Source organism: Dromiciops gliroides, chromosome 2 (genome assembly GCF_019393635.1).
Source record: "Dromiciops gliroides isolate mDroGli1 chromosome 2, mDroGli1.pri, whole genome shotgun sequence".
In the NCBI taxonomy this organism is placed as follows: domain Eukaryota; kingdom Metazoa; phylum Chordata; class Mammalia; order Microbiotheria; family Microbiotheriidae; genus Dromiciops; species Dromiciops gliroides.
Genome location: NC_057862.1, coordinates 641,357,917 through 641,365,733, shown reverse-complemented (window position 1 = coordinate 641,365,733; position 7,817 = coordinate 641,357,917). Strand labels below are relative to the sequence as shown.

At 42.2% G+C, this 7,817-nt stretch overlaps 1 protein-coding gene across 1 annotated transcript in view; it reads left to right on the top strand.

Moving 5' to 3' along the window:
• Positions 1-1,650: 1,650 nt before the first annotated feature.
• ZDHHC7 (zinc finger DHHC-type palmitoyltransferase 7) overlaps positions 1,651-7,817 on the top strand; it is a 54,154-nt gene continuing 47,987 nt past the window's right edge. The window contains exon 1 of the mRNA XM_043985219.1: positions 1,651-1,922. The gene's annotated coding sequence lies outside the window, so the exon portion shown is untranslated. The remainder of the gene's footprint in view (positions 1,923-7,817) is intronic.

The window sequence follows — 7,817 nt, the reverse complement described above, 5'->3', positions numbered from 1 at the left end:
AAGAATTCCTAAGGACCCCAAACCCTTACCCCTTACCCTATTCTCCCCATGACAGACCCCAAAGAAATATTTTTTGAACTGAATTTAGGAATGTTAGTGCTTAAAGGAACTTTGGAATTTAGTTCTAACAACCACATTTTGCAAACGAGGAAACTGAAGACCAGTGAAGGGAAGGAAGGCCATGGCTTGAATCAGTGAATGGACCGAGTTTGGTAAAATGAGATAATGATCTGTTTTTATTTCTATTGTTACCGCAGCAGTCTTAAATATTTTAATGGCAGATTTAATGATGCTTTTCCTCTAGGGCTTTTTAGCAAAGGAGGCAATTAAAGATCTTAATTGATGATAATAAGCATATAGATGCTTATTAAACACATAGGTACAAATGAGCTACATATTACATCGTTACAGAAAACTATACACACAAATTTAAATTCCATATGATAATCTCAGGCAAGGAATGGGGCTTGGAAGCGTCCTTTTTCTTCTAACCTTCATCTTGGGGGGTAGACTCATTATTTTAGGTGCTAGGTTGCAAGTATATCATAGCGCATTTGCAAATTTCGCAGCCCCCCAAGTAATTAAGCTGGAAAGGGGGTTGTGTTGGATTGTGGTTACTGCAAGCAGGGGTGCATTTTTTGAATTCAATAAGTCAAACATTTACAATTTCATTAGCGTGGGTTTCCTCTACCCACAAAGATTAAAAAATAATAATGCTCCTTCCTGCCCTGGTGGAGTCTCCCTAATAGTTGCTGTGGCCAAAAAATAAAAATGGGGATTCCCTCTCCATGGGCTTAGTCAAATTTTTGCTCCTTAGAACCTTTAAACAGAATTGTTCCTTCACCTCATGAATTTGGAGGCAGAGGAGCTGAGTTCAAGTGTTACTTTTGTAATTGGGGGGGCGGGGCAATGAAGGTTAAGTGACTTGCCCAGGGACACAGCTAGTGTTAAGTGTCTTAGGCTGGATTTGAACTCAGGGCCTTCTGAATCCAGTGCTGGTGCTCTATCCACTGCGCCACCTAGCTGCCCCCAAGTCTTACTTTTGTGACCTATGTGGTCTGGGGCTAGTAGTTACTTCCCCTCTCGTGGCCTCAGTTTCCCTATCTGTAAATGAAATTCTTGATCCAACTGGGCACGCGCTTCCTTACTTGTTTTGAAGATTTCAGATCCCCTCCTAGAACAAGAGTGACAGTCCAACCCTCTTCCTTTAAGAGCCTAGGAGAGGAACTGAGAGTCAGACAAGGGAAGGGGCTCGGCCCCGGGAGGGATGCAGAGCAGGGACAGCCGCAGCGGGAGGATTCCCCTCTCCGCCCCCGAGCTGTCAGAATCTGCGCTCGCCAAACATCAGAGATTGGGCGGAGCGGCGACCCGTAGTCCCTTTTCCTTATCTCCCAACCCAGAGGGGAGTTTATTCTTTCGGCGGAAACATCTAGGGGAAGCTTGCTATTGGTTAAGGGATTTCCCCCGCCCCCCCCCCCCCAGAAACGTTCGTCTTCACTAGCTGACCTTAAACCCCTCCTATCCTAGTCCTTTTTGCCCCGCCCGCTTCATGCCTCACACTCTCCATGTGCCCACCCCACCCCAGGCGGTTCCGGAAGTCGAATAACGGCAGCCCCCAGATCACCGCACATGCGCCGTGCCTCCGCTAGATCACTTCCGGGGACTGCGCTCGGCTCTCCGAGCCCTGGGCGGCGGGGTCCTCGGTGTGGGAGAGACCGCCAACGAACCCGGGCGCCAGGGGACCGAGTGTGGCGGTGGCCCTGCCTCCTCCTCCCGGCGCCTGCGGCCGGGTCATGAGCTCAGCCGCATGATGTGCGCCCGCCCGCCTCGGCTGCCTCCGCCGTCGCCGCCCGCAGGCCAGGAGGAGCCGCCGCGCCGGGCGGACCCCCGGGGTTCCCACCCAGCCCGGCCCTGGGACCCGGGTGAGTGACCAGCTGCCTCCCCTGGCCCCGAGGCGCGCGGGCCTCCCGCCGCCCTCCCCGCCCTTTGCTTTTTCTCCTCCCTCCCCTCCGCTCTTTTCTCTCCTTTCTGTCCTTCCTCTCCTCTCTTCTATTCTCTTTTCTCCCTCTTTCGCTCCTATCCTTCTCCCTCTTTTCCTCCTCACTTCCCCTTTCCTTCCTATCTCCTCCTCACCTCCCTCTCTTTCCTCTATTGCCTCTTCTCCCTTCTCTTTCTCCTTTTCCTTCTTTCCTCCCTCTCTCCTCTTTTTTCTCCCCCCTTCTCTCTCCTCCTGTCTCACCCATCTCTCTCTTCCGTCTGGTTTCCGTTATTTTTTATTTTGTGCTTTTAAAAAGCATAATTCTGAGAAAGGGTTTATAGAAGTGGTCTCCTCCCTCATTTTCTCTCTCCCTCCTTCCCTCCCCCTCCCTCTGCTCTCAACCCCTCCCACCTCCTGCCTTCTCAGTTTACTTTCTCTGTCACTCCGAGAGGGTCGGACTCTTTCGGCTCGAAATTCTGCCGTCCAGGGTCCTTTTCCCCCGCACACTCTTAGTTGTCCCTACCCTTGGAACCCTGCTTAATGCCCTTTCATCTCTGCCACTTTCTCATCTTTTTTTTTCTTTTTCTTTTTCCACATTTGTAATTCCACTCTCCTTCCTTCCAGTCTTTGTATTTTTGAGACCACACCTCCCTCCCTTGCTGGTTGCCAAATCCCATTTTCTCATCCGTCTTCCACTCTTCTACTTTATCTTCCTCCCTCACAGTGTCATCATTTTTGCATATTGTTTCTGGTGTGATTTTTTTTTTACACTGAATTTGATACAGTGCCACGGGATTTAGAGCAAGAAGGGAACAGTTAGGGGGTTCCTGCCCTTTTTTTTTTTTTTTGGTTTGTTTTCGAATCCCTTCTCAGAATAAGGTTTCTAAAAGTATAAAATAAAATACAAAGGAAACCAGTTTTATTAAAATACAATTAACACTTTTTAAAAAAGTTCACAAGATTGCAGATTAAGAGCCCTTTTGTTTTAGTCAAACCCTTTTCATTTGATGGATGAGGAAGTTGGAGATTTAGAGGGGCCCAAGATCAGCAGGAAGCAAGTTAGTAGAACAGGGATTGACTCTTAAACCCAGCTCTTTTTGCTACATTAGGTTTAGTAAGTAAAATGTTTCACTTTATTCCTTTCATAGAAAACATGGTCATTTCCCCCTATTAATTGTAGTAAGGTAGTTTTCTGTTGTGTAACTCAGACTATATATTTCCCTTGGTCTCTCTTCCAGGTGATGAATGACCTTCCCCCTCAAAACTCTCATCACTTTGTACTTTCTCTAATGCACTTAGCTGTTCTAAAGCTAAAAGGGAATTCAGGGCCTGTGGTCCAATCCCTTTCTTTTACTGTGGAGGAAATTTATGCTAATGAAGGTTAAGAAATTTGCCTGAGGTCTAAGAGGTAGAAAAAAATCAAGGTTGGGATTTGGTACCTGCATACTGTGCTATGAAAATCATTTGAGATAACGAATGTAAAGAGGGGCGCAGTCCAAGTCTTATTGAAACTTTATCTTTTCCAACCACCAATGCAATTTTCCAGTATCCTTTTTTGACCTTGAGCAAGCCTTCCTGTAGATAAGCCTTAGTTTTTCTCATCTGTAAAATGAGGCGTTTGGATTAGATAGATGATTTCTAAGGTATTTTCTAGCTCTAACATTCTGTGACTGGGAAATCAGGTTCACCTGGAGTTTTTGCATTTTTCCTGCCAGTACTCATCACTCTTTTCATTACTTTAAAGGTGTTATCGCTGCTCTGAAGTCCCTAACCACCTCTATCCTCCCCTCCCCCCCTTTTTTTCTAGTAGGTACTCTTAAAAATGGGTGTAGGTTCTTGTTGCCTTATGTGGAGCCATTGGAGAGATCTGGAATGAAACCACTTTGTTTTTATGTTGTTAAATGGAGAGTAAGAAATTGCTGATGCTTGTAATTTTCCATTTTAGGATAGACGAACATTTAATCAGAACTCATTATTTCTTTTTCATTTGCAACAAGCTAAAGCCTTTTGATGATAGCTTTTTGCTTATAGTTGTTCTTGACATTCTTCTAAAGTGCTTGTCCAGAATCTTAGATGCATAGTAATAGAATCATAACATTTTAGAACTATGAAGTTCTAGTAGATAATATATTCCAATCCCTCTCATTTTACAGAGGTCATTAAGGCAGTTTACTTTGTGGTAGTGATAGAGTTTGAACTAAAATACAGTACAACAGACCCCCAGCAATGTTCTTTCTAATACATACTAACAGACCAAGATGTAGTAATCCTTGTATGACAATTTAGTGATATATTGTGTAATATGAAATCCCTTTGGGACTGGATTTGAATCCAAAGAATAGTCATTAATGGTTTGAGGCACATGGTATAGTGGAGAGAATACTAAAAGGATAGCTAGCTATGGATGGAAATGTTCGAATTCAAAGTTTGCTCCATTGTCGGGAATGTTGAGGATGAATTTAGTAAGCTGAAATAAATTTCATTACATAGGGATAAATATAAAATCTTAGGATTAAAGGATGAAAAAAATCCACTTCATTAAATATAATATGGAAGAGGAAATATCAGTCCACCTGAAAGATCTTGGAGCTTTAATTTACATTTGACTTAGTAAGAGTTAACAGTTACGAGATACAGTGTCCAGGATTAGGGAAGTTTAAGTATCATTGTATTTTTCCCTGGTTAGCTCATGTTGATATTATTACATTTAGTTTGCAAAATTTTTGGAAGGACATTGCTAAGCTGAAGAGCAGCAAGAGGAGAGTGAAGAGAATGATAAAGGGTCCTGAGAGCTTGCCAGATGAGGATCAGTTGAAGGAGCTGTTGAAGTGTTCAGTTTGGAGAAGAGAAGATTTAGTGGCGCCTTGATAGCTATCTTCGTCTTGGAAGACATCATACAGAGACCTATCATATCTGGAGGACCAGATTTGTTCTTGTTTAGGCAGACATTGCAGAGAGGATGGGTAGGAAGGAAAAGTCCTACCAATAGGGATGTCCCAAAATGGAATGAGAGCCCTTGGGAGATGGTGGGGTTCCTTTTCAGAGGCTGGAAGCAAGTATCTAATACATTGTAGGAAGGGGTTCTTTTTTATTTGGATTAGAAGCCCATTGATGTTCTTTCTAACACTGAGATGTGAGAGTTATTCATAATATCTTATCTATAAAATGGGGATAATAGTAACACCAGTCCAATAGGGTTATAGGTAGAGGAAACTTCTGGATTGAGGAAACTCTACCAATGCAGGTTGGCATCTTCTTTGCAATTTAGAATCTCAGAGAACAGAGAGGGTAAGCAAGTTGCCCAGGGTCACATATCTATTCTGTCTCATAGGTGGGACTTGAATCCAGGTCTTAACTGGCTTTGAGGCTGGCCCTCTATCCACTACAACAAGTGTGTCAAACTCAAATAGAAAAGGGGGCTACTAATCTGTACATGAGAATCTCTGTAGACCCTGTATTAAATTATTAAAAAATGTAATATCTGTTTGTTGTATTTTTATTTATTTTGTTAACTATTTCCCAATTACATTTTAATCTAGTTCTGGCTGCACTGTGTTATGGGTTGCATGGACCTGGGGGCCACATTTAACCTATGCACCATACCATCTTCGTATTATTGTTAGTAATAATTTCCCTGAAACAAGTGAGGTTTGTTTTTCAGTTTCTAAAATTTACTTGATTAGGTGGTCTCTAATAATGAACTGAAGAGTGATCTTTAACGAATTTTAAAACAGGATAAAATCGAAAGACTTTTGAAGTAGAAACCAGTGTGGTAATTTAGAAGACCATTTTATATGTGGGTGCCAGTCTTTCCTTAGAAGTAAAAGATACCATGGACGGCCTTTTAAAATATATTTAATTTCTTTATAGCCCAGAATGTCAATAAAGGAAGAATACAGTCTTTTTTATTTTTTAGTTTGCAGTTCAAATTGCATTTATTTTTTAAATAATAATTGGAAGCATGGATATGGATGTCTGTAGACTGTTAAGTGATGCCGGTAAGCACACATTAGCGCTCTAGTACTATGTCGAATTCGATGGGGGAAGTGAAAAGAATGCTGTCGGCAGAGGATATGGGTTCAGATGTCAGCTTTGCCAGTTTTACTACCTTTTGACTTGGGGCAAATTCTTTAACCTCTTGTGGCCTCTTTCCTCAATTGTAAAAGAAGCAGGTTGAATTAGATGATCTCTAGATTCCCTTCTTGATCCAAATATGTGAGAAAATGCCATTTAAAGGTGAGGTATGAGCCTTATTTTTACAGCTGAAGAAATGGAAAGTCAGACTTGCTCAAAGTTAGTGACACAGGCAGAACTAGCACCTAGGTTTTAGTATTACTAATTAGTGTTCTTTATATGCCACCACACAATTTTTGCTAGCCTTATTTCCCACTTCTCCAAAGTGAGCCCTACATTCTAGTCATCTTGGGATGCGCTTTGTCTTTAAGCGTGCTTTCTCTGTGTTTTTGCTCATGCCATTCTCTCTGCTCAGAGGAGACTCAGTCTTGAGCTTAATTCAGGATCCAACTCAATTATCACCTCCCCACGTGGTTTACTTGGTACCAGCCTACCATGGGAAAAACTGGCCCCTCTATTTTTGCCCCTTCTGTAAGCACTTAACTTTGTAGTACTCATATGGCACTTTGTTTTATTGAATATCTCATGTACAGTTTTATGTCCTTCATATGGCTTGACATAGACCCTTACATAGGTACTCAATACTTAAATTTGATGAACTGTGATTATTATTATTGGGGGGAGGTGGCAATGGGGGTTAAGTGACTTGCCCATGGTCACACAGCTAGTAAGTGTCAAGTGTCTGAGGCCCTGAGGCTGGATTTGAACTCAGGTCCTCCTGAATCCAGGGCTGGTGCTCTATCCACTGTGCCACCTAGCTGCCCCCGTGATATTATTGTGGACATTCCTCCAGATGAAAAGCTATCCATGTTTCATTCAAATAATTAAACATCTATTGAGTACCTGTAATGTTAAAGGCATTGTGCCAGCAGGTTCTGGGGATACAGAGACAAAATAGACTAAATAGGCCAAGCCTTCAAGTAGTTTCACTTGTAATTGGACTTAGATACATGCAAGTAAGTTCAGGATACATTGAAGAGGGGTGATTTAGGTGACTAGGGTGACCCACTATTAGTCGGGGTGATAGGGAAGGTAGAAGCTCTGTGCAGTGTGCTGGAGACCTTCCTGTTTTATTACTTAAGACATACCAGTGCTACATTCATGTCGTTTAGTTTTAACTCCATGCTCTCCATCTATGATCAACTTGCTTTGTTTTCTGGGCTTCAGTTTTCTTGGTACTTGGAGTTTTTGATATTTTTTCATATATACAGAGTCATCCTTGATCTATAAATAGGCACTGTATAGCTGTTGCAAGGACATTATTGAATATCTTTCAATATTTACTGAATACAGAGAGGGTGCAGCTTTGTCTCCTTTATGTCAATTTGAAGAAACGAACCAGTTTTTCCCATCAGACTTTTATAGTATCATTTTTGTTGAAGTCCTTTGAGTTTTCACAGCACTAGACAGTCTCCTGGATGGATCTAAATTAAAGTACCTTCTGAAGCCAGATAAAGTGAACATTTGTTCTCTGGCATTTGCTATCTCTATCCCTCCATTAGCATGGATATAATTGAGAGTTTAGGACATTTGGATTTGAAATCTTTGTGGTACTTATTTGAATATGGGTGGGTGTGTTTCTCTGTAAATTCACTTCAAGCAAAATAAAGGCACCTGCTCTGGAAGATCTGGAAAAGTCTAGCTTTATTATCTTGGGAAGAGATTCTGGCTCCAGGGTATGCAAGTGTGGAGGACTTTTTTCACT